At 46.1% G+C, this 27,495-nt stretch overlaps 1 protein-coding gene across 15 annotated transcripts in view; it reads left to right on the top strand.

Moving 5' to 3' along the window:
• The first annotated feature begins 386 nt into the window (after positions 1–386).
• The window catches only part of LOC118504785 (A disintegrin and metalloproteinase with thrombospondin motifs 9), a 138,741-nt gene continuing 111,632 nt past the window's right edge, over positions 387–27,495 (top strand). For 13 of the 15 annotated variants that reach the window (XM_036039738.1, XM_036039740.1, XM_036039747.1 and 10 more), the window contains exon 1: positions 387–1,975. The gene's annotated coding sequence lies outside the window, so the exon portion shown is untranslated. The remainder of the gene's footprint in view (positions 1,976–27,495) is intronic. The other 2 variants (XM_036039737.1, XM_036039739.1) reach the window with 2 other exon arrangements.

Genomic DNA, 27,495 nt, shown 5'->3' with positions numbered 1-27,495 from the left:
CTGGCTTTCTGCGACTTTGATTGTACCCGTAAAAAAGTAGTCAGCCCTACTTACGGGGAGGCAATCTGGATGGGATTTGAACTCCGGTTATCGCCTTGGCCACCGGACCGCCCCGCAAATAGTTCTGGTATATTGACAAAAAAAATTGCGCTCTTGCATATATCAGTTCTTCTCTACAGTATTCTTAATAGGTGGTTAATTGTTTCCATATTTTTCTTAGAAAACATTCCAGTTATCGCTTGGGATCAATTTTTAGAAGCGTTTAGTGCAAATATATCACCATAATTTTAATTTTAATGCGATCTATTTTCATACAAAAAATTTATTAAAAAATCCTCTTTGATCGTAGTAAACTGTGAGAAAATAGTTTACCAAGCAACATACATCATTTGGCTTAGTTTTAACATTATCGTATTTATTTCTCGTTCCACAGCATCCAGCATCCGAAGAGGACCGTTTTACAAAGAGTACTCAACTAATTTTTTTGCCGTACGTACTAACATAAAATTAACCGCCAATTAGTAGTTGGAACCTTGCCACTAAACATTTTTCGGTAATCCATTTTTTAACTTAATTCATCCTTTACTTACAGCCTCGCTCTCTCATTTTTAAACGTCCTCGGGGCACGGATCTTACCCATAGTTGGGCTCCCCCCCCCCCCCTCATCAGGGAGCAGCTGCAGACAGAAGAAAAATCATCTCTTTACGAACGGCGCTTTACGCTGGCCGAAAAACTCTCCGTGTGCGTACAGCTCCCGCAACCAGCATGGCGTACGGTCGAAGCTTTTGACCCATTCAGTCACGACAGCCGTTCTGCCCGGCAATCATTCGGCAGTCGGAGAACCGCTTGCGTTCGCTCTCTCGGCACGGTTTGGCGCACACCGTCGCGTACGTTCGCGATAGATCTTTGCGTGTCGCGCCCAGCAGTTCATGCTCGTTCGCGTGCCGGAACGGTTGTGACTCTCGCGGTGCTCATCGTCGAATAGAGCCGGTTGGTAGCTGCGTTTGGTGCACAAACCGAAGAGAAAAGAAGAGAAAAAACCGGGTGTTTTTAGCAAACATAAGGCGAGGTGATATACACGTCGGCCCGGAAGGATCGTCCTTTAGCCTTTCCGGCAGATCAACCCTGCTGTTCGATGTTTGCCAGTGGAGCCGCACCGTTCGCTGGATGCTGCTGAGCGTTCGGGCACGATCGTAGGCCTCGCGAAATCCCCGTGTCCTGTACTCACCCGGTGCGTGCCTGAGCGTTCGGGGGCAGCCAACACCTGCGAATGCGGGGCACGTTGGCCTTGCCAAGGTTGTTACCCGTGGTCCGTTTCGGGTGCACCGAGCAGTTGTAATAGAGCGCTACGACAAAAAAAAAAGTGAAGCGATCACAGAGAAGTAGACGAGCGGAGTGTCAGTGTTTTGTCGGTGGAAAACGGAAAGATTTCGCCCAAGATCATCAACGCCAAGATCCAAGATCGGTGAATGATCTTGTTGCGTGTTAGTGCGTGTGTGCACGTATTTGTGTGATTGGGTGTACGCGGTGTACCCCACGGAAGAAAGCGGCGGAGTCAGAATAGTGCTGGTCGCCGGTCTAGCGAAGGTGTTGCGAACGTGTCGCACCCGGTATCTGGTTCAGCGCATGGATCCCAAACGGTGAAAAGTAGCATGGTGTGTGGTGTGGTATGTGTATGCGATAGGTCCCCAACATCATCATCATCATCATCATCACTGTTTGTTCTTGGCGCGAACGAACGTCAACTTACCTCTGAATGAACAGGGTATCTCTGCTAGAATGCGATACGTTGTCAGTTTTCGTGTGTTGAATATCGACCGCCTGATCGAATCGAGCCTTACGCAGATGTGTATGTGCTAGCGCTAGCTGTTTATCACGTGCGTGAGTGATTTTACGTGGGAGCTGGTGAATATCCGGCCCGGTAACTCACCGTTTGCTGTGTGAAGCTCTCGGGACCAGAGACATCCCTACGAAGGTAAGTGGCCGTCCGTAAAATAATAGTTGAAATGTTCTTCCGATCTTCAATATATGTGCGCTTAATCGAGAAAAGGGCGCATTGTGTGCCGGTGAGTTTTAGACGACTATGCGAGATTCAACCGAACGGCACCCGTTGTTGGGCCCGATGTCACCGAACACACGGTGCGTTCGGTTCCGTTTTAAAGTTTGCCATTTACGTCTTCCGCTTTGTCCGAAACTGGTTTGATTGGGCCTGGGGCGCGAACCCGCTCAAGACGCGTCAGCCAGCCAGGCGTCCTAAACCGCAACGTTGCGTTCTGGACGGTTTTTGGTCGAGATCTTGACTGGTTTGTTGTATGCTGCACGTGAGACTAGAGTCGCGCGGTCGGTCCTGGGTCTCATCCCAGTCACCGAGTTCGGGCGGGTTTGCCGATGTTGTTGGAGGTCTGCCGATCTTGTCTAGCAGATCGTTAACACGTACGAAATTGATGAATTGGTACGCTTCCGCAGTGTCTTGACTTGGTGAGTTGAACACGGACACCTGTCAAGGTGGCTAGAATCTCACAGCGAGCGTTCGTTAAGAATTTATGAATGGAAGAAATAGTCTTGTAAAGAATTTTGATTCCTTTGCTGAATTCTCCACTGCAACTGGCTATTGTAAGTGTCAACCTTTATACTGTCGCTCACCTGACCGACGCATAATATAACGTCCCACGACACACAGTGTATCCTCCGGCAGTGTAGTCTTACCCATGCAGGCGAAGGGAAACAAACGTCCCTGCACCGGCTCTGACTCTGCTGACGTCGGAAGTTTTTTGTTTTCTGTTTTTTTCGGACATTCCCGGGCAGGGGGCTGTCGGGTGCGCCAGCGCCGACGATCGCCAGCGTCGGCGGTATGTTGTGCGAACCTCCAAACCACCGAGCGAGCGGTACATGCCAGAACAGCACTTTCCCACTCACCGGCCACACGTCGGCGTTCGTGTGTCCACCACATAAGCGTAACCAATAGCCGTGCGATAGGGTAGTGTCTGATCGTTGGTGGACATTAGAGGAACGGGGAAGGATACCGACGGGGAAGAAATGCAACACACAAACACACGTAACGCGCAAAGAAATGAGACCCGCCGTAACACTGCTGATGGCATCAGTTTTTGAGGAACCATCCGGGACGCGGGGCGGTTGGGTGGCCCAAGACGAGAAGATGTGGTGGTAGAGAAAGAGAGCGGGAGCTAGTGGGAGGGGGAAATTTCAGCGAGTGAAATCGTAACCCGCCAGAACGTTGGCCGATGTCCTCCTCCATGTACCGGGCTGACCTTATTATAACCACGGGCACACTTTGTCGTGTGCAATCAAAAGCGAAAGCAGATTTAATCAATGGAATTGCAAGGCTTTTGTGGGAGGATAGTGTGACTAGGGGGTGAGAAGGAAAAAAACGGGGAAGAACTAGGGAGAGTTTTGTGTAGGAAGGGAAGGCGTAGACCAAGGGCATTGATTCTTGTGAAACTGTTGCTACCGATCGAAATGGGTCGGAAAGTTGACGAAAGATTGGTGTGTTTTGTTGCCGATAGTGAATTGCTGATTCTCACAGCGATTCTGCAATTGATAGAAAAAATATTTTGAGTATTCTTGGCTTACAAAACCCTGGTGATCAGACCGGCTTGATACAGCGGTGCGACATTGGGACGAGTTGGGCATGCTGTTAACTGCCTTGAAATTTGAACAGGTGCACGTGACCCTTTTACGGTTGCGCGCCGCCGCGTTTCGACGATGCGTGTGAGCAGCACTGCCGGCAATTACAAGTACAATTAGTACCAGGGTGTTCGCAAATGAGCTAAAGCATGCTGGGTGCTGTGTCCTTTTGCGTACCCGGCAGACCCGGCAAGTGTGAAGCTGAACTTGAATATTGGGCGTGTGGCATGAATCGACAATTATTGTTGCGTAAAGGCGAGTGTTTGGCAAAGAGACATTCCTTTTGCACACAAGAGCTCTTGTGGTGAATTTTGATAAAGTAAAAATATTTTCTTGATTTCGTTGTACCTCGTAGATCTGTGGAAAAGTTGAAATATTTGCGAACTTTTTCATGACACAAACGGGTATCAAATTCTAGCAGGAACTCCAGAGATTATAGTGCCTTAGAAGATGTGGAAGTACCGGCCAGAAATTGGAGAAAATGGTCCATTTAAAATTCCAGAGAACTTTTAAGCAGGACATTCAGTAACTGTGTCTCTGATTCATTGGAGTTTAAGACAAATGAACTGGAGAGCAAAAGATCTAGTCAAGCTAGACTATCCAATTGGAACATCCAAGTGTGACGTCAAAATTCAAAGATCATCTTCCAATACGTAGAATAGATTGCCTTAGCTATGGGTAATAAAAAAGTTAAGAGATGTGCAAAATAGCAAGATCTCTGTAAGATTTTCACATAACTGATTATCTATATTCGGGATATTCCGGAGATGCAAACACAATATAAAGGAAGTCAGAAGTTCAAATGATTCTTTGAAGTTTGAAAGAAATAGATAGAAGAGTAAAAGATCTAATCAAGCTAGACTATACAATTGGGACATTCAGATATCATGGTATCACCAGACCAAACTATCTCCTGAATGGCAGGATTGATTATCCTAGCTGAAGCGGAGACTTAACAGTAAAGAGAAATGAGAAATGGGAAAGCCAAGATCTCTGGAAGATTTACACCAAACTGAGATTTGGGATATATTAGAGAGTTACAAACAAAAATGTTTGAAAATCTAGTTGAAGACTCTGATACTTGCGTCCTGGTGGCGTGGAAAAACTCTTACAGAATCTCTCCCCATACGCCGGAATGATTATTCCAGCTGAGGGTGACTAAACAGAAAGGGAAAACAGATATGACATAAGACCACTTGAGGCATAGGCCTCAAAGATAAACAGAGAGAAGAAAGCTAATAGATCATAGGAACAATTACTTCATAGAAGTCTATTGACCTCAAGAGAGAATTCTCTTAAAGTAGTACAAGAAATCAAATTGGATCGAAGGAGTTAAAATTTGCTTTAAACAACAAACATCCCCCAAATGCTTCCGTAAATTACTGTCTTATTTCAATATAAATTCTAGGACCCTGACGTCCACAGCCAAGAGTTACAGATGTTCCCTTAGGATACATAAACATTCCACCGAGCAATCGAGAGTCCAATCTAACCGACCTATCATACATCCACTTCGAATCCCTTGAGAAGGTACACACACACACACACACACACACACACTTCTTGTCACACCGGGACTTTGTCACAGCTGTTTTGCGAACAGTGTGTGGCCCTGGCCGATGATCACACTGGCTTTGGCTACTACCAGTCTATATTTCCTCATTTCATCCACCAGCCTCAAACCCGAGGATAAATTGTACCGAAAATTTACGATTTAAAAACACACCGGCGATAGTATTTTTAGCCGTCTCGCCGATTTTGCGCCCGTCTGCCAATCCTTCACCTCTCCGCTGCTGGGCCCGTCATGGGTGTGGAGAATTTTTATCTGTGAGTTAATTTTTTGATCTCGGAAAATTCGGCTCCGTTTTTTCTTCTCCTTGCTGTTGTTTGGTTTGGCAAAATTTCCACGAAACTCCACGTTTCCTCTCGATCACAGGTTGCGTTTGCTGTTTTTGCGATCAGCTTTTTCATGGCAGCAGCAGCAGAATCGGGTTCGATGGGTGTGATCGCATCGTAAAAAAAAGTAAAGGAAAATGATGAACAGCGTGGGGAAAATCTCTACCGGTAGCAAAATAAAAGAGGCAAAAGTGGGTATCTCGGCATTGCATAAAGAAGTTGGTTCTGCTTCTGGTCCAACTCTCTGTCCAAACGTTGGGTGGTCACCGGCCAGAGGTCAGCTGGTTTTGCTCGCGTCCATATGCACACACACACACATTTTCTCCCCGGAAGCGCTTGATCGTTTGATCGTTATGGGTTAAAATGGGACGATCGGCTTTCACCCGGAGACGTTACGGTTACGATGGAAGATTTTGTTCCAATCTTGCGGCACCACTTTTAACGTTCCAGAGTTCGGGAAATGCTAAACGGTCGATCAAAAAAACCATTTCTCCCCCCCCCTTCTTTTTGTTTAGGTTTAGACGGCTGCTAACGAGTGGAAAATTGGTGCCTGTGTGTGTGTGTGTGTTGGTCAGGCGGCCTCTTATTGATTGTTGATTGACCACCGGCAGCGTGCCAATCCGATCAAATATCCCACACGGCGGCAAACGAGAGAAAACGATATTACCCAAATCACTTTCGTTCTCGACCTCGTTCTTACCAATATTGAGGTCATTTTTGCTTCGGTTACATCACCTCTACGGGGATTAAAGTGGTCCGAGCGTGTTTATCGGGGGGGGGGGGGGTTGGTTTTTGAAAGCAGCTAAGCCGTACGCAACAACCGTTGATGCACAATGTTCTTCTTCTCTAACGTCTTTCAGAGCCTAGCGAGCGATTCACTTTCGGCGACCGCTCATCCATGGCGTATGCAAAAAAAAAACGTTGCTGCAAGTGCAAATAGCAAAGACGCGCAATCGCTGGCCGCGCGTGACCATCCGGCCCCCGTCTGGGTGGGTGGTTGGGAAGTGTCGTCCCATGTTGCTAACGCAGTTACCCTGTAGAGCACACGAAAAGCCAACGAATACATCTGAGATAACGTGGCGTGGTTGATCCTCCTAGCGGGTATTCAGTTACCTGGTGAGGAGTGCAGTTTCTTAAGCAATGTTTTTAAATTTATTTATTCAAAATATTAATTAAAATTCTGTACCGCAATTCTCCTCCAAATTGACCCATCTTTGGTGTATTTTTTTCCTGTCTGTCTGTCTTCAAGAAATTTTTCACTGCAAACAAAGGGTATCGGAGGGAAGGCACAAGAAAAAAAGACCCCGGCAATTAAAGCACGCACCATTTCATGTTTTAATCCAACCGCTCCGTCCTGCTGAGTGAACGATAACTTATCCGCGCCCCATCTTGTGGCGCCTTGTCACGCCAAGAAACGAATAACATCTTGTTGAAACGAAAGCAATTAATATTGCACCGAGCCTCCGGAAACGGGTTTGGTGATTGCTGACGTGTCGGTGTGGTTTCGGTGATTTAAATTCTAGCAGAATGTTCAAATTTACCAAAATAAACACGCAACAACAAAAAAAAGTGCATAAACTGCACATATGCTGCGTGGTCGTGTGATGCGGGCGCCGTGTCGTTCGTTCACACCGCGCCCGTAATTACGTGTGCCAATCTTTCCCTTTTCTCTTTCCTGACTTTTGCATTATCATCTATCTGCTATCGTCGCTTCCGCAGCATCCCGCAGCGGTGGCAGTGCGGGATAAGCGCAACAACATCCACCGAAAAAAAAAACGCCGAGCCAAGATTGTGCACATTGCACATAAATTATCGCGACAGGCCAGCATAAACAAATCACCGTCCGAGAAGCGGCCGGGCCGTACCATCCGCCGATGATGATTATCTGGTGGTGGAAAACGTGTTCATTCTTTCGGGCCCGTTGCACCGGGGCCGTATCGCCGCACCGTCTGCCGGAAGCCCACACCATGCGGAGGTCGCTGCTCCCTGCTATTGTGGCGCGCGGAATCGCGCCGGTATCGCTTCACGTTCATTTGAGATGTCTTCATTCTGGTTGGGATTGGAGCAGCGGGCCCGATTCGCACGATTGGAACGATATTTCGGTCCCGGTTCACTCTTACTTTCTTCGGGGAAGTTTTGTGTTGCCTGTGTCTTATTTACATCACAATGCGGGTTTTACATCTTCCAGTTGGACCTTGGTAAGCTTAGAAGGAGTAATATGGGGTGTTTTTTTATGGCACGTTGTTTTCCAATAAAAGTTCCGAGATGGAGCCGGGGGATATTCCATTTCTTCTGCAACCTTGACGACACGGGAATGCACCCGGAGGACATAATCTGCGTAACGCATGCACGGACAAGTCTGCTGGTTTAGCAAATGTGTTCCTTGTCGGATATGGTTTTCTTGGATAAGAGGGTTGTCCTTTTCTCCGCCTAGCCGTATATTTTGGTGAGTCATCGTAGGGAAGGCGTCTCTTGGTCGGCGAAAATGACCTTCGGGATAGGAAATCGGGGAGAAAACAATCAGCACTTTATCCCAGTTTCCAATATTGGACTTTTCGGGGAGTCATACTCGTATCATATCGATCAATTCTATTGCCGAACCGATCTTCGGTCGATGCACTTGTCACATAAATATGATTAAAATACTATTTACAAGACTCTTAATTTTTCTTACTAGACTTCAGAACTGATGTCGGTTCAAGATCTTTCTCGGACCGGTCATCCAGTTATTTTGTGCAAATAAATCTAATAAACCCATAGTTTGGCTTTAATATAATATCTCATGCCCCATGGAAATGTCTGGAAACTTGTGACTTGTTGAGCTGTCCAGCAGATAAAAAGGACTCGATCTGTCCAGGATTTTAAATCAATATTGTGATCATCCATTAGCAAAACCTTATCTAGCTAGTTAAGCAAATAATCTGTCAGGCTATGAAGCATCAACGTCAGGACATCTCTCTTGATTGGATCTCATATGCAACATGTTATAGATATTGATGTGAAGGATGTTCCAGACAGCTGACTGAATACATAGAATGACTTCTGGATTAGATGAAGGGCAGAAATATCTTCAACAATTCTAGCCGACAATATCGGCGAGAATCGCTCCCAGAAGTTCAACATCCTTCGTTCGAGGATCGTTTATGAGTCCTTGGAATAAGCCCGAGATCGGCTACTTCCCTGTTCTCTGCGACGACCATTTATAGGGCTTCGCCCATCATCAATCATAAAACAAAATCATCATTCGAGCAAATAAATTGCAATTATTCGTCGGCGATTTGTCGCACGCTGACAACGACATGGTACGCCCGAGTTGTGACTTTGGTTACGCATCCTTCCAACTTTCTACCCAATAAATTGAAACCATGATAATAAGCGTTCGAAAGAATCCTTGGAGGAGAAAAAGCGAAGGATAAAGCAATTTTGCACCAAAATGCAATGCCATTTCGAATTGTCTCATAATCATTTATCTCAATTGGTGTGCGACCGTCACTGCGAGAGGTCTCGCGCACCCTTTTTGCAATGCCTCCAGAAAAACTGGGCACTTCTTCTGCACATCCGCGGCTAAGAGAGATGTACAAAAGAAGAAAGAAAAAAACAGCAGATTATCCTTAGTTGGTCATCAAAAAAGTTATAATTATTCCCCGAGATGCGCGAGACGATCGGTTAAGTGCTTCGGACGATCGTGCTACTCTTGTGAAGCACTTAACATGTGCAAAACTTCTTTTCTTGTTGCTTCTGTTTTGTTCTGCCCTGGATGTCTCCATACTGTCTGTCGGGCCGAATGAGCTCTAAGTGTTGTTGTGGTGTTGCGAAGCCGCCGGGGGGTTACTGCACACTTTCTGCGCGAATCCAATTTTCTTCACTCGCGCAAATGGATGGGACTCCTGGATTGCGGTGAAAGCAGGCCCACCGCTGCCACAGTCGTTAATATCAATTTAAAATCCATTTTAAGCAGTTTTCAATTTCGATCGTTCGAGCACGTTTGGGCCGAAGAGGAGACGATGAGCAATCGGACCGATGCGCTTGATGCACGGAGGACACCGAGGCCTTTCAGGGTGGATATGGCACATGTTGTTTGGTTGTACGTGCGCTGGTACAACTGTGTTTCCCATTTCAATCTTTCTGGGATGAGACATTGAAGATGACAGGCGTGTAGGGGGAGATTTTGAGATTGTCCTTTCTCTCTTAATCCAAATGCTCCAATTTCATCCTCCTTAGTCAAAACAAAAACTCGTCCAACGAAGGCAACCCCATTTCGGTCCAATTAGAGTGCTTTGCTGAATGGGTAGTATGGGATGACCTTCATTTTGGTGGCATTGTTGTGAAACCAGGACACTGTTTTACGACCGTATTTTTGCGTCTGTTGAATATCTTAACTATTATTGAATTTTGTTTTCGGGATACATGGGAAATCGTGTAATTAAGAGGAACCATTTTCTTTTCTCCCCCCTATGAGGATGGTTCGTTTGAACTTCCGTTCCCAAGCTCTGCCCAGCACAACGATCGATCGATTAAGATGTCGCGCAGAGCGGCACTGTCTATGACTCACACGCTATTGTTGGGGCGCCCGAAAAGATGAACGATCGTAATGGAAGGATCATAAATTAATTAAAACCCGCCATTCCCGAACTTGCTCCAGTCCATCCGCTCGAACGGTGATGGGAATCGCGCTGCGGTGGGCGCCACCTCTCTCTCTCTCTCTCTCTCTCTGGACCAAAATCAGACAACCGTTTCGACTTCGGTTCCTTCGCATGTTTGTTTTATGAAATGTCTGTGTGTGCATGCATTAGACGGCGGACATGGGGCCAACCACTTATGCGCCAGAGCAATTGCCAGAGTGGATTGTTTATGGTGGATTACATTGTTAGTGCCGCTTCCGATACACACAGTTGCTTCTTGCGCTTGACAACCGTCCGGCCTGTGGAACTCTAGGCGTGGACCTCGGTCGTGGCTAATCGCGCCGAGTACAAACGTAAGCAAAAATACGTGCGGACGCCGTCGCCGATGAATTGTTATTGTTATATCGATCGTTTTGCATTTTTGCAACACTGTTTCTACGATCGGAAGCGCATTTGTAAGCGAACGTGTCGGTTAGCTGGAGACAACGGAGCACACATGCACCATTGAGCGGCTTCGAGCCGGTTCCGGAGGTTTTCGTAAGACTTGAAGATCCTGCACGCGCTAGCACACGGGTCAATCTCACGAGCCGCTTGGGGCGAGGAAAACTAGTCCAAAGTCGGCGGATGAACAACCCACTGCTAAGCCCCGGACCTACTTTCCGTGGCATCAATTAAGGGATGGTGAATGTGATCGTGTGTGTGTGTGTGTTTTTTTTATACCACTCCTTTGTTTACCGTACCCCCGAGAGCTATGACTTCCTTCGTCGTGTGTATGTGTGGCTGTGTGCAGTTAATGAGCCTTCCCATATTAATATAAATATATTGGTGGAAAACCTATACCGGCCGTGTACCGGTCGGCCATTGTAAAACTAAAAACAATAAAACAGCCAACCAAAAAAAAAAGGAAAAACAACACGACAACATCGTCACAAAACACGACGCACTACAATCAGGCCAGTGTTGCTGGTTAAATTTTACAACACCTTTTGCGGCCTCCTGTGCTTACCGGCGACTCGGACGCTCACACTCGGATAGTCCCGATACGGGCGGACATTCGACTAACGGGTGTGTCCGTTCCGTTTTTGGCGTCATTAAATCCTCGTGCAATCTGGTTCACAGATGAAGCGATATATAGGTTAGACATTAAGAGTCGGTGAAATGGTGATAAAATTGCTCAATTTCGGCTAATTTCGCTCATCCGGTGACAGCTGGAACAGAGCATAGGTTTAAATGGCGTCATTTATTTTCATCAACGGGTGCTTGTTGTTTGGTAGGTAGACCCACGTTCTGCAACGATATGGGTGGTTAGGAAAATGAGAAGCACAAAAAAACTCATGAATGTGTAAAATATAACACATTTAAAGATAAGTGGTTTCGATCTCGAGCGTCCTGCGTTGCATGCGGAAACACGGTTTCGCTGGCTGCGTCTACAGTTATGCAAATTCTACCGTGCGGAGTAGACAGACACTTGGATACTGGGCCGAGAGCACCCTCTGGCGCTATGCTATATGGCTATGTTTATCATCACGCTCACTATTGACACAACTGCTGCCGCCTGGTGACGTGACGCTTTCTGAGCGCACACACTGGGGATACTGCACCGAGCGCAAGTTTCACCGATCCTCACAGACTTCCGTAAGTTCCGATGCAGACGAGCGCTCGAGACGTGGTTTGCTTAGTTGCAAGTACCAATAGAGGTCCATCATAAAGAGGAAAACCACCACTACACTCGGCAGTTCATGGATCCTGGTTGCTCGATTCCGGGGTTTGACATCTTCACCAATAGGGAACTGCCCTCCTAGTAGATCTGCAGTTACGGATGCTATCATTCGGAGAAATTTTTCGAATACCAGAACTCGACCCGATAAGGGCGTTGAATTTAGCGCGACTTACGAATTCTCGAGCGCACGCCCGCTCCGTACCGCAATATGCGTCATTTTGGCGATGTTCTAGCAAGGTGTGTGAGCACGTGTGTTGTTTTTTTTTGACTAGTTAAAAAAAACTGCCGCTCTGTGTCGGTATCTCTTGCCGGCGGTATCAACGGTGGAGACGTAATGCAGCGAAAAAATGGCGGAAACGAAGGCAAGCAACAAGCAGATATGGTTGTAAAAGATGAGGCCTGATAAAAACGCACCGACGCGCACGGTGTGCACGGTATGTGCCGGTTCCGGAAGATGGTTACCGCGAGCTGGTTCGCATGTGTGTGTGTGTGTTTTTCTACACTTTCCCCACCCCTTTGCCCAGCTACTTTTAGCAGTGGGTCATTGCCATCCGCAAGCAATTGAATGTAATTAATCTAGCGGTACACTGAACACGCGTTACGGGCGTTACGCTTTGTACATTTTATTGGTCGCATTGTGCTATTTTTACTTTTGGTTTGTGTTTTTTTGTTTGTAATTGATTCATTTTCATATGTTCACGTAAATTTTAGCTTTTTCTTACTGCTTTTTCTTCATTACTTACTCTTCTTTTTTTTGCTAGTCGTTTTATCGTTTATCTCGGTGGACTAGCTCGTGTATATTCTTTTAAGATGACACATTTCTCCATAGACCACCACGTACAAAAAAAAAACGTTGCAGAAAGATGCAAAAAAGTTGCAAATATCGACCGGACGTTCACAATTTATCCCAAAACACCAATCCGAAATCGTTGGCAACACATTAGATGTGTCAGATGATCAGGTTGGGGGCATGATTTATACTCGGTCTAGGCTGTTGGACAACTTTTTTTTGGGGGCAACCTCGATGCTAGTTTGTGGCCGATAGTTTTCCACACGCATAAATCACGAGCGCATAAACGCGTTTTCGCGAACCGTGTCCGCTGACCACCCGCCGTGTCGTTAGCCTGATTTATTATTGGTGTGCAGAACAAACCCAGCTTCCCGTGTGTGTGCTTAAGACAGCCGCCGGATACTTACAGAGCAGGCTCACGGGGCCGCAAAACTGTAAACTCATCCCGCTCTTGTGTCACCTAAAATCGCCCGCGATACGAAACCGCGCTGACGCACCGTGCGCGCAATGCGCCAATGAATGACTGAGAGTGGACTGAGTCCAAAACAAAGCGAAAAAGAAAAAAGCAGTACACTACACAGCTGCGAAACTAATTTCGTTAATGGGGGGGGGGGGGGGGGGGGGGGAGCTACCCGGCGAGCGGCATTTTTGGGTGAAACATTAAAGGCAACCCGAATATACCCGAGGCGGGAGAACATGATTTCCCCGCAGGCAAACTGTTGCGGGTTTGGGTGGGGGTGGTCGGTCCTGGAGGAAGTTGTGCGGGGAAAGAGGATTCGGAATCGTTTGGTGTCGATTTCCATGATTCGATGATGAAGTGCAGAACTGCTGATAGATGTTGATGGTGGGCCCCCGGGAACATCGATGCTGTGCCCGCTCCGTTTCGTTCGTCCGCGTATGCGCTCGAGTAGCAATCTAGATGACCTTCAACTTTGTGATTTCTCAGTTTTTGTAACGTTCGAAATTTTGCGAAGCTGTGCGGTTTTTGTTTTGTTGGTTGTTGCCCCCGAAAATGGTGTTTCGGGGCATGCTCAGCGATAGCGCGCGGTGGTCCGCGCACGTCCGAGCATCGGTGTTGTTTCCCTACCCACGGGGGGAGCAGCCATAAATCAATTAGTGTAGGATCAAGAAGTCTAGAGATAGTGCGCGTTAGATCCACTGGGATAGAACAGCGAAATAGCGCCGGCGGTTTTTGGTGGTGCTTGTGTGTGGTGAGCAGCGTGGTGAGCTTGTGACATGGGCCACGCATGTCAGCACATGAGTCAGCAGCGATCGGCGGAAAGTATCGAATTTCACGGAAGACTTTGAAAACAGTTCGAAGGACCCATTAGGTGTGGCCGGATCTAGGATCAATTTGATAGTTCCTAGAAGTTTCACCCAATGTCGAGGCTGTCGTGGTATCTATATCCCTTAAGACGGCAAACATTCTATCACGAAGCCGATCACGCAGGTATAGCGAAGGTGCAACCACAACTGCTAAGCGCATCGGACGCCCTTCCCTAGCGCCAGGTGCCACCAGCATAAATGTCAACCGATAGACGCTGTCACCCCGTAGGTTGGGGTTCCGTCGTTATGGTCGCGACAGTTGAAATCCGAGACAGGCGCTCCGGTTCGCTCGAAGGTTGACTGATAGGCCGGCAGAGTGCAGAGACTTGTACGTCGGCTGAAGACCTGTCAATACGCACCCTCTCGTAACCCTGAACAGGTAGAATGACACCGGTTATGCGGTAGAACGCGTCCAAATCCCGAGGGGTTTGTTTGTGGAGCACGAGGCAGCATACAGCGAATAGCATCTCTTCGCCCACGTGAGTGTCCCTGCGTTATTCTTGGAGAGCCCATTAGCTCTGAGTTCCCCTCGGTGTGAAGCGTAAGAAGCGACAGGTTAATTGCGATTTTATTCTGCATGACACTGGTCCTGGCGGTGATGGACCCATTAGGGGCCGCCTTGTCCAAGGAATGTGGTTTAAGATGTTTTTAATGCTTTTGGGTGGATTAATTTAGTTTTTGATGGCTCGATTTGAATAGTTTAATGTACACTTTTTTCTTAGAGTTTTACTTATCTTGTCGGATAGCTTTATGATTTACGAAGCATTTGCTTGCCTGAGTGCCTAGACATTGATGTCGGCTTTGCTTCTATACTCTCTTGGCTCGTACCTTGGCTCGTAACTAGCTTGCTGCAGTGAAGATTAACTAGGATTACTCACTAGGTAATGTGCAAATTTTGGTGGTTTCTTTAAAAAAACACCAACACCAAGCAATTAAAACACTCAGCCTAATCTCGTACGTACTGCTCCGGTCTGGCGCCTCAATATCTTTCGCAGTCGACTAAAGGCGTCCGCCTCGATCCGTGCTCTGGTGCGGGATAGAGATTTATTTTCCTCCCGGCAGTTTTTACTGCAAAATAAGCATCATAAAAGAGAACCCAGCTCGGGGTACCGTTTTTGTTGTTGTTGTTGTGTTGTTATCTTCGACGCTCGGTTCTCAGGTTTATGTCCCCATGTTGTTGTTTCTGGTTTTCCTGTCGTTGGCCGTTGTTGGTTGGCACAGGCGAGCCGATTCTCTGGAGCCCTTTTATCATCTGTTTCGCTCGCTATGACGCACCGGTGCTAGATCATATGTTTCGGGATCGATGTCACCAAATGGGACCCCAAAAAGGGAAGCGAAAGAGAAAACCGGTGGAACGACATCGCCGATAACGCCGAACCGCACCGCTTCACCAGTGTTCGTTTTTGTCAAGAGTCCGGCCGTCACCGAGCACCGAGAGTGGTGTATATGGAAGTGCTTGCAACAAGCAGCTCATGTTCAATCGAAAGCGATTGCATAATTTCTGGTGCTATGACCCGCCCAGGCACGATTATTGAGGATGTATATGTATGCTAATCAGATGGTTCCAGTCCCGAACCATTGGCCAAACCTTACGAAACGAACGTCGTCTCGGGTGCACGAACGACCCAATGCGCACAAGTCGCACGACAATGTCAGGAAGTCACGTGAGCAACAGGTTCAACAGGTGGAACCAACGGCCGATCCCAAGTTCCTAGCGCCCGGGAGTTGTGTGTGTGAGCCAACTCTTTCCTTCGGTAAATTTGATTATCACTTGTATAGGCAATCGACCACCAGTTCAGTATCAGTACTAATGTCTTTGGTTAATAGTACCTACCGGAGTAGTAAGAGTTCATTTTCTGCAACTCTGTTAGGCCTGCCCCTTTCTTTTTACGTCTTTTGGCAATAGCGGTCTCTTGAGCAGTGTGAGCAATCTTATCAACCCGTCGTTGACTTGGGACCGGGTTGAGGTTTAGAGTTTATCTGCTCTTATCTCGACGGCCTGCACAATCGTGCTGTAAGCCAATGACAGAGGGCAACAGCAGAAGGTTTCGATAGTGATGTTCGACATCTTGTGGATTTTTTATGCATCTCCTGCCACCATTTTATGGAGTCACATGAATTTCTATAAGGGGAGAAAAATTGAAGTTCCATCGTTCAAAAAGGATTACAATGCTACAGAAACTACTGATAATACGGTAATTGAATAAACGCCAAGTGTGAAGTACAAGTGTTGTTATGTATACACCCCTCTGGCGCGATAGATTAGACATTAAGCGTTGTGCTTGAAATGATCCTGGTACGAAGATTTTGTTTGTGTTTTGTGACCCGTAATGATGATGATGTGTTTGAAATTAATTATCATGATGGTCGCGTTGCCGTTGCCGTAAGGTTAGCCGGCGTCCCAATGGCAATGGGTATGATGTTGGCTATTTTTAAAGGCAATGATTAGGGGTTCCACGCCTCTAAACCGGTGCACATACGCACATCCGTACCGTCAGCGATCATCCTGTCCTGGCGATCATCTCTTGTCCTGATAAGCCTGACGCCGCCACCAACAGCGCTTGTACGGGTCCATTCCACAACAATTTGATACGTACTTCCGGCTTTTGCACAGCGAGCGTAGCAACCTTCTCTAATGGGTAGTAAAAATAGACGAAAAGGAAAGCAAAAATCTCGGAGCAACTGTACAATTTTCACTTCCCTCGGTTTTCTCGCAGTCTTCTACCGAACGGCCGGTCGAACGTTTTGCATGCATTACCATAAAATGTGAGCTTTTAAATGTTCGTTTTCCTTGCCAATTATTCGCTTTTTTATTTTCTTATCCATCCATCGCCGCCTGCACAATCAATAATCGTCTAGCACGGGACGGTCCAAAACGAGGCTACACAAACAATGCGTCATAGGCGCAAGGCGGAAGTCTCTTCTGTGGCAAAAAAAAAAAAGATTTTCCCATGTTTTTCTTCATTTTCTTCCGCGCGTTGACGGCCCCAAAATCTTTCTAACGCGTCGGTGGGTCATCAAATTGCACAAGCTACCCTCCTCGATTCGGTTTGCCAAAAATAAATCGTATACCAACAGAGCCAGCCAGGGCGTCGCAGGCTAAAAACAGATTCGTGCTGGAAGCTGTGAGTTGCTTGACCCGAAACAGACAGACCAACAGTGGCAGCAGAAGGAAGGTGTTAAACGCTGGCGAAGGAACCGGAATGAAGCCGGAACGAATGAGAGTGATATAATTTAATTTTACCATTACCATATGATCATTACCCGCGCACGGCGCTTTTCTAATGTTTGGTTTGTTTATACAGAGAAAGCTGAAAAAAGTTGGAGTTTGTATTGATTTTTTTTGGTTCCGCCGTACTGCAGACACTGCTTTTAAAATAACTATTTTTAATCGTACCGTGTGACCTAGTTTGTCGAGCACAAAAATTTTGCCAATATGTTACGCTCTAAATCTTAGTGTGCGGACTTAGTTCAATGAGAGCAGGACTGGCAAAATGTCCAGCAACCATATTCTGCGCTCTGTCCCTGCCTAAAGCGTTTTAGAAACAAGAAACAGCCGTGGTACCTCGTCTCGTCTCGACCCGGTTCTTGATCAGTTCGGCCAGTTCGGTGTTTGCTATTCAAATTGCCAAAAACGTGATGCTATGCCTGCGATCGACACACATGCGATTGCGCCTCCATTGCGCATGCTGTTGTGCGCTCGTGCGATCATTATTAAGCTGGTGACTTAACGCGCCACGGTTTTGCCACTGCCCAAATGTTACATGCGTGTGTTGGTTGTTTCTTCGGCAGACTCTCGGCGGCAGCTGGACCGGGAGCAATCACTTACACCGTTACACACCTGGTGATCGAACGACGAAATGCTTTAACCACTCGAGTGTCGCATAAAAAAAGGCAAAGAAAGACACAGATCAAAACAACACATAGAAAACCGAAAAAAAAACAGACCCTAACTCGCTTGGAAGACCCGGCACCGTTTGGCATTGACCATGACAGTTTTCGTCGTCCGGCTCGAGTGACGCGATCGCGGAAGCCGATCCGCGTGTGCGCTCACCACCCGATCGAGTAGGTGTCGGAGGGTGTCTGCCCGTGGCCATGCGACCGGCTTTTCGATGATCCGTTATTTTATGCATTTCGTTTCATTTTCTCTGACCTTTTCGGCTGAGCGAGCGAACGGCGCGTGAACGATCGAACATTATTGGGCACGGCTTTGTGCAGACCAATCGGCTGATCGCGAGATGCCGTGCCAGACATAAAGTTTGCACGTTCGAATCAAATAAGCTTATCATTCTTTTTGATACCGTGCCGACAGACGGGGCTGTGCGACGTTCGCTGGAAACATATGCTTACGGGTCGTTTTGATAATGCTCGACCATAAGGGATGACTGTTGCTGAACGTTGTTAGGGTTTGTTCCTAAAAGGAAGCCGCCAATCGTGCGAAAGGAAAAGAAAAAGACACAAGTCGGAATATTTACATATAATGGTACTGGATGCTCATTTTCGTGAATTGGTTTTATTTCTTTGCCCGATTGGAGTTACGTGCGAGGTTTGCCCAAGTTGCATCAAAGTGCATTTGTCAGACGGTGGTCTGTCTGTCTTTAGTTTCAGTATACGCAATAATCGCAAAGGGAATGTTTTCAAAACTATATTTCATATACAAGGCCAATGTTCTAAAGTTCTAAATTCGGTGAGGATCTTCACATTGGAAACAATCACTTTTAAAGGTACACATTAGCTAAATCGTTTCTCAAGCTTAACGTATCGATCCCGACTCCCGATGCTCCATACCGCACATACAGGGTGTTCTAGCTGAATTTGACAGTTCTGCTTTTTATTACTCGTAGTTTACTTAACACATCGAAACAAGCAATAGCTCATTCGAAAGCTAACAACGTGAGTGATAAAAATGTCGAGTGTAAAAAAGAGAAAAATGCATTACTTGTATTATGATGATTCGCGCTGGACAACCGAGTTGGCACATCATGAAGGTTGTGCAGTGTTGAACATCGTGAAATTCAAGCGAAGTGAGATGGAAAACTGCGGCAGGGGTTTAGAAGAAAGAAGGACACCCAGCAGATGATCGGAGGACGTTCAATCGGAGCATTCCTGTCGATTTTTCCGGAAAATGCCTCCAAACTCCCCAGGAGAGATTCCAATAGACCATCCAGTAACACCAAAGTGGAATTAGACACTAGAATAATATCAGTTTTTACGGCCTTTCCTAGCAAGACAGTGGCCAGAGCTTGTTGCATGTTCCGGTTCGTTTTCCGTTTTCCGGATCGCAGTCGCTATCGGTGGATAGCCACTGTTTCCAACGATTCGAATAAAGAGTGTGGCAACCTACTTATCCCAATTCTAACTTTCAAATTATGCTTGCACACCCTGTACAAACAAACAAAAATCGACCACCAATATGCAACAACAACCCTTTATGAATTGTGTTGAATGAAACGGAACGCCATCCCGACACTGGCTATGAAATATGATTAATGTGCAGTGAATGGAGCTCTGCGAAACAGAACCTATAAACTCGGCAGAGAATGCCGGCATAAGGTTAGCCACTGACAAAGTGGAAGACAAAGGACATCCAAGATGCTTTTGACTGATGGAACAATGCAGCCACCTTCTTGGCCGACAGTACTGTGCCGAATTCGAATCCTCGGTTTAAGACAAGCAAGCACATAAAAAACGGCGAGCGACTGGGAATTGTTCTACCTACTCATCTTTTAACCATCTAGAATTGTGTCTGTTTTTTTTTTTTGCTTTTGCCTTGGCATCTTGACACACCTCTGATTCATTGTTTCGATCGGCATACTGTTAATGCGAGTTCTGAGGTGGGGAAGAAGTTCTTGTGGATGCATCGGAAGAAATCAGTGAATGGATGTTGTGATCGTAAAATGGCAACCTCGGCTTTGAAATCGTCTCTTATCGCCCGGCTGCTCGCTGTGATGTACTATCAGTCTTGTGCGCCTCTCGGTTGTCCATCACTACAGCAAGAACAGATGCGCTAATAGCATTGACCTGTATAAACCAAGGTCGGCTCATTCTGCGCGAACATTCGCATACGAAAGCAAGCTCGTGTTGATTTTTGAAATCAAGCAAAAATATCACTTTCATTTTCCTTTTTTTTATCTAGCTTTGTTTATTCATCGTTTTTAGAATCCTTTCAACAAAGATTTAGCATGTCGAGCGTCCTCACGATCCTCGCTGTGGAGAGCATGGGACCGATGGAACATGTGCGAATGAATGGTGTCATACAGTGCAAGCAACAACACATGTCAGTGACGGTCACAAATCCTTGAAATTGGCCGTAGACTTACCCCCTCGGTACGTTTGCCCGATCGTGGGGTATCGGAACGCTCTGGACTACTGATCCAGTGCAAGACTTGTAACCTTAACTAGCGCACCATGTGGGGAACAAATTGGCGATAGCCTCTGTTGCATCTTTCCTTCTTTGTGCGATCGATGAAAGGAGTGTATGTGTTTCCCATGAGCCTACAGGTCTCTTGTTCCCGTTGTCACGGTTGGTACGGAAGATCGATCACCGATGAATAATAAGTCAAACAGAAGCAGTAGCAATCCTTTTATTGCTTGTTTCTTAGTCTGCCCGGTACAGGTTCGTTGTTCGGGGTGGGTTTCCCAATGTTTACCCGAGTCTCCGTGTCCGAAGGGCCTTCTGTTGCGAGTGAACGACAAGTGCAAATGTTTCTGAATTTGTTTGCTTTGACAGTTTGAAACCTCTGGAGATTGTTTGAACTTCACAGTCTGATCCTGAGCCTAGAATTTCTGAAGAACCTGCCAATTGATTTTCGAATCAAGAATTCTGGATATTGTACTTCATTGAATCCTGGTTCTTGCAACACATATTTGAATAAATATGACAAGTTAATTAACTTTCAATTTACGATACTATGCTTGTACGAATGTTGCAAAACCAGATGCTCATAAAACCGCCCCAGGCAAACTAAGCAATCAAACCGTTTCTAATGCGTAACGTTACAACGTGCTAGCGCGCTTCCGAAACGTTCCATGAGATCACGTTCGACCCATTTCGGAAGTATGTTTCGGCGTGTATGCCGTCTTCCCATGTTCACAGATGTTCTCCATAATCTGGACAGCTGTGCTGCGCTATCACATAAAATCAAACCGAATTCATGCACCCAAACCGTACTGACCTCATTCGGACTTTGGGTATGGGGAGTAAATGAGACTCCATAAATGTCAAGCAACATCACTGGACTCAACGCCGGACGACGTAATTGAAAACATGCGTGTGCCACTGGCAGCGACAAATCCTATTTAATCGGGCCCACCCAACGTTGGGTTGACATTCGCCAGCTAACGATGCTTCCCGCATTTGTGGAAGATCCATGTTCGGATGCTCAATTAGTCATCGTCATTTTCATCAGCCAGCCATTATGCTAGCCCGCGGATCAACATCTTGCAGCGATCTGGCAGCTGAATAAATATTTTGCTTTCGTACGGATCGATGTCTTTTGTTCTTCGGACGTCGACGACTCTTTAGGGTTGTATTTTGCTTATGGGTAAACCTACAGGAGTGTCCAGGAGAATGTATTGTGTGAAGGTTTTTATTATTCAACCGTATCCTTGTACTTTCTTCAAATGGTTTCTGTGGTGATGTCGAACGCCTTGCCGTGAGACATCATGCGTCTCCATTTTGTTATTACCATATGACAGCTACAATTACAGGACGTTCGTAACACAACGCTCCAATTATTTTTGTTCTCCAAAAATGGCACTTAAAAGTCGTTTTTGTTTCGCCTTTTTTTTAATTTTACACGACGATAAACAGCATCTTTAACCAAAATATTGTGGTTGTTGGAAATAACACTGTCTTGTCTTGGCATTGATTCGACGGAATCGAGACATAAAAATTGCTAGTCTGTATGCACGTATCAAAGGCTTTGTTCCTCTCCATTACACGAGTGACCCACAAATTCTGCAGCGACCTCAACGGCTTTTGTCCGCGCGACCTGATTTGCAACTTTTGTTTTCATCCATTTTTGAACCGATTTGTCATCGCCATCATACTGTAGCTGCAGTCTTGGCAGCTGGTATTACCAAGAATCGATCATGACATAAATATTGACAAAACAATACATAGTTCCCTCTGCCCCCCTTTTTCGCGAATCCCGTTCGCTGTGAGCCGTGTGCATTTCATTATTCCGCCTGCAGATCGACATCTCGCCGCATGTATCGACATGTGTCCATCAAACTTTACATCAACCTCTGTCCCTGCCTGCCAGACACCTCGATTACGAAGGTAAAAGCTATAGGACTCCATTCGCGCAGGTATCCTGTTGCCCTCCACGAACACTCTTGGCACTGGGCATTTCAATTCTTCTGGTCGCCTGGTTTCATCGAGCCGTTAAAGTGATGTTTACTTAAAAGCACTCGTCGTCCGGTAGGTAATGACTCGGCTGGCTCACAACCCTTTTTGGGGGACGAATCGACAGATTGATGATCGGTTGTGATAGGGCAAAACAAATGTTGATCACTTCATCACCACCATGTGCTTCTCCCCGTGTCTTCCCATCCTCCAGCGAAAATGGAGTTTCACTACATTGAAAGTGACATTTTGTGTTGATGGATTTCACTGCAATTGGTTTACTTCAACGGGAGGGGGGCGATCCATCCTCCACCACACGGTCCGATGACAGGACACAATTTATAACACTTTCCGAAATCCTGATTCCTCGTTAATGACTTTCCTTTCGTTGTGCGGGACGCGGATTGGCAAGGCATCACTTTCCGAAGGTCAACTGTTGTTTTTTTTTTTTTGGGAGGTTTTTCTTCTGCCAATCTATCACTATCGTAAGCAATTGTGCTTATGGGGTGCGGGGTTCAGGGTACGGGTCGTCCTGTGGTTTTGGCGCGATTCGGTGACATTCAGCTGTAAGCAATTTACACGCATGTTGCGTTGGAACGGCCACTGGAAACTGGAACCAACGCGCCCGCTCGGATAAAAAGGGGCCACACAAATGTGTTGTTACCAAGTATTACGCCATCTTTCATCATGCCGGAGATCCGGAGGAGGAATGGGCGGTACGGGTGGATATGGGACGTGTAAATATGCACATGAATTATGTTTTCTCCGGTCACTTTTGGAGACGTGCAGTGCCGTCTAAAGATCGTCGTGGGTTTGAACTACTTGTTTTACTGGTTGGTGATGGTTTTGCGACGTTTAATGCCGTTTTTTCTCTCACAAACATGTGTATGGAGAGTTCTCAAAAATATTAATTTTTCAAAAAATTTAATGTACTTAGGAAGTCTTGATGATGCCTGTCCTAGACCTCCAGAGGTTATAGCTCCAAGGAAGAAGAGCTCTGGTAGTTGAAGGTCTGATAACATCTCACCACAAAAGACCTAGTTTACATTCATCCCTCATCTTGCAAAACAGTTGTTCATTTCAAGAACGAGAACAATTGCATAATGTGTAGCGCGAACGTGCCGACGGGAATGATTAATGGGAAACCGGCTTTCCCATTCCCGGCCACCAGCGCGGGCGTCCGTTTGATTGTGATTTCGTTTGGCTGCTGCTGTCCCTGCGTTGGGACTGATTTCCATTTCACCTTCGAGTGCGAATCATGCGGCGAGGTGTAGAAAACCGATCAGCGAGTGCCGATCCCTTGATTAATGCACTTTTCGCCGCCCAGGTCTGCGCACTTTCTTGCGCTATTGGTGCGCCGGCAATGAAGCAATGGTTTTAAGCATCTTGTCTTTTCACTTTCGATCAGAAAAAAAAGAAAACGATTACATGTGTTACTTTTGTTTTCGGGCTGTTCCCATTGAATAAGGGGGCGGGGAGTGGAAGAGAAACTATAAATCGCCACCAAGGCCAAATTGGAACACGGGTGGGTTCGCCACCCGGTGTCATATTTTTTCCTGTTCCCTAGAGTCGGCGCGCCGCTCAGGCACTTGCACGGTGGCATCATGTTGCACCGTTGCGTAATGTCTGTGAAGCTGTGACAAAATGTGCAGCCAGATGCGGCTGGATGTAATAACTCATCGCGTCGGGGCGTAAAGTACTGTGAATAATCGCACTTAAGGACCAAAGAGGAAGCCTTGTACTAAGTATGAAAAGAAGCTGCGTGTCCTTGCACTATCGACTAAGCGACGAAAGCGATGAATCCCCAATGTCGCCTATGTCATTGACGGCTAGGTGATGTCTTTTGTTCTCCTTTAAAGATTTCTTGAAATGTGTGAGGTCCTTGCAGTCACAGATGAGCTGGGTGAGAAATGCATTTAATCGCGTCTCAGGCAAAATTGATGATGGCAGTCGAATGTCCTTAAATATGTCGGCGACTTATTTTATTGCTTTCAATAAATCCATAAAATGGTGTTAATGGAAGTTGGAGAAGCTAGATCCCCCCCGCTCATGCAAATAGTCTTCAGCGAGCCTTTTGCCTCTTTTGTATAATAAAAATGATAAATTGAGCATTGAAAACCTACGACGTTACGGTTTAGCTCCACTCTGCTAAATTAAATCCAAATCACCCTTTGCCCTTTTCGCATGGTGTTATTGATTTAGTATTCAAATAAATTGTGAAAATTTCATCTGTTTCCTTTAAACTTTGCGCCCCCAACAAATTACGTTCTTTCTTTTCGTTGGACGCGTGGTGCGTGTGTGTTAAGCAATATACAATCCTCCTCTTTTAGCTGAGGGTCCGAGAACAATAACTCACGATTATTGATTATCATCCCATTGTTGTTTTTCGGATCGTAATTCCCGGGTACCACTTTGTTGTTGTTTCGTTGAACCGCAGTGGTGGGACCGTTGGCCTTTCGGTGTAAAATATCATCAAACAAATCAGCACCTCGCAGTGCACCGGATCCGCGAGATCCTTAATGCATTGTCCTGGTTTTTACGACTTCGTTTTGAGAGTTCCTTGTCGGGAATGAGATAAAAAGCGTGGATTAAACTTTTTTTTTTATTGGGGAAAGGAAGATGTCCCATGGATCACCGGAATGTCTCAATCCATTAAATAAAAACCCATCGAATTGTCTTGAAAGACATAAACATATCGGTGCGTGGATGTAACAGCCGGCGGGTAAAAGGATGAATCTTGCTGTGATCTTGGAAAGTAGCTATAAATAAGTGACCCCATGTGCGGGAAATGGATGGTACAGTGAGATGCAGATGGTAGAATCTCACTTAATCGACATAACTCTGCGGCCACTTCAACCCGGTTGTCATGTGATGAGAATGTAATACCAATAAATATCCTCATTGTCCGCTGATGCTTCCCATGGTGAGAGTGTCTGCTGAAGGATGTACTTGAAGTAGGAAGTTGGTGTATCTTAGGGATATTAACCAAGCTCCATAACACTAGTCCTACATGGGAAGGAATTTCCCAAGAGTGTTATGAAGACAGCTTCAAATGATACTGTAAGTCATGCACGGCGTGGGTCATCCTGCACTAGACATTTTCTGACATCTATACATTCCAACCTGACGTTCGCGACGGAAATGCAGATGTGCAAGCGAAACCGAATGGATTGTCTGTTTTTCTTTGCTCCCCGGCTAAAACACAGAACATGTGCAACAAAGTGTTGAAACCCCCTCATCCGAAAGCGAAATCCTTGAAAACAGTTGTTTCCACTCAATGTCTTTCCTGTTCAAACTCCCCAAACCGTCACCGTATCTCCTGGCGTTGTGCGTCGTTTCAGGTTGCGTGTGTGTGTCTGGTTTTTTTTTTTTCAATGTCGCTTCTTCTCGTGTCTCCCGAGACGTCGGACACATCGCACAACCCGAAGAAGCTTTGACTTGATGAGAAAATATTAATATAGATGTTGGACGCACTACCGGATGGTGCGTTTCGGCCTGTTTGGGTGTCCCGGTGTCCCTGCGCTCCCCTGGAGACATCCGGATGAGTAATAATCGTAATCTTTACGCCGACAGCGGTCTGGTCGAGGTTGGTGCGTCTGGACGGTTGTGTCTTGGTGTAAACCTGAGGTTGGTTTGTGTGTTTTTTGCGCGCGCTCTCTGTCTCTCACTCCCACCTTTGCGAAGGTGGCAGCGGCGGTGACAACCAGACCAAAAGGACATAACTTAATTTATCGTGTCGATGAATCGGTCGGCAGAAATTATCGAAACTGTTGAAGCTTGAACATGATCATCAACCGATTGCCGACTTTTGGGGGACAGCACGATCGCTACGCATTGTTTTATCATCAGTAATGCAATGTTGCGAAATGTGTTTTCGTGTCTGAGTCTCGCTTGACACGGTACGGTTTTTGGTCGGTTAACAATGTTAGGAAAACTTTTGTCCAAGTAGTGTCACAATTTTGAGAAGGGAAAAGGAAGCTAACGGGTGGCTTTTTGATTAATGCGCAGGCAAGAATGATTTGCTAGCTTATTTGGCCTTTTGTTAATGATTTTGTAGCGAAGCTAACGAATCTTATAATCTGTCAACGCAGACGCGAGCTTGACAAATGGCGCGGCACTGTACGATTCCTCGTGGCAAATTATCATACAGACGGAAGTTAGCTGACGGATTATGCTATCAAATGATGAGCTATTAATTATTCTATAATGTTTTTTTAAGGTCTCAGCCTCCCTCATCGAATCTTTATTTCGCTTTTGTCCTCCTGGTATTACTCATGCAACCACTTTGCTTATCACTTTTCATACAAACAACATTGATAAGCTAAAAGCTTCACCCGCTGTGCTGCAGTTCTAAACTATTTAAATACCCTTTAAAATGCTAATGCTTCATCCTTAATTTATGCACCAGTTTTATACCCGTTTGCAGAATGTTGCATAAAATATGTGGGAAAGAATGAGGGAAAACAACAGGATTTATTGGTATTTTGGGGAGACCCTTTTCCAATGACTGCGAACGGTAGAGGACATTCCACAGAACGCGTTTCGAGGAGCCTAGTGTCGCGATTCGGGCACACAAGAGGAATCTTCATTAAAAAATACACACTGTTGCGATATCTCAAAAGCATTCCAAACATTCGCATTGTTTTCGCACCCGTTAAGGGGTGTCATTAAGCGGACATTAAACCATACTGTCAATGGCTGTTAAGCTGTGTCCTAGGGTGCATGCCAAGAGCTCGATTACACTGCGGTTAACGATTCGGAGGAGGAAAAATATTTCAGGAATTAATCCCGTCGCGGTCGCTTTCGGAATTCGGTACGTCAAGAGAGGAGCTTGAACGGTGTAGATTTTCATTTGCTTTTTAAAGATTAACCGTATAGGACGATGCTACCGAGTGCTGCTCGAGGTGAGCAGTAGTCATTGCAGTATGGTTCCCACTGGTTCGATTGTGTGGTGAGTTTCAACGTCTCGATGCGACCAAAAATGACAGCAACGTTAGCAGTCAGGCACTATCGATTCATTTCATCTTCGACCGTCATCGTACGACCGTCTGTATTTTCCCTCTTTTCCCCTGTCTCACGGTACGGGTACATTTAAACTGTCAACAAGATTTACGAAAAATGTCAATTATATACCAGCTCCCACAGT

The sequence above is a fragment of the Anopheles stephensi genome, chromosome 2 (genome assembly GCF_013141755.1).
Source record: "Anopheles stephensi strain Indian chromosome 2, UCI_ANSTEP_V1.0, whole genome shotgun sequence".
In the NCBI taxonomy this organism is placed as follows: Eukaryota; Metazoa; Arthropoda; class Insecta; order Diptera; family Culicidae; genus Anopheles; species Anopheles stephensi.
The sequence above is the reverse complement of the archived record's forward strand: the minus strand, read 5'-3'. Positions and strand labels throughout refer to the sequence as shown.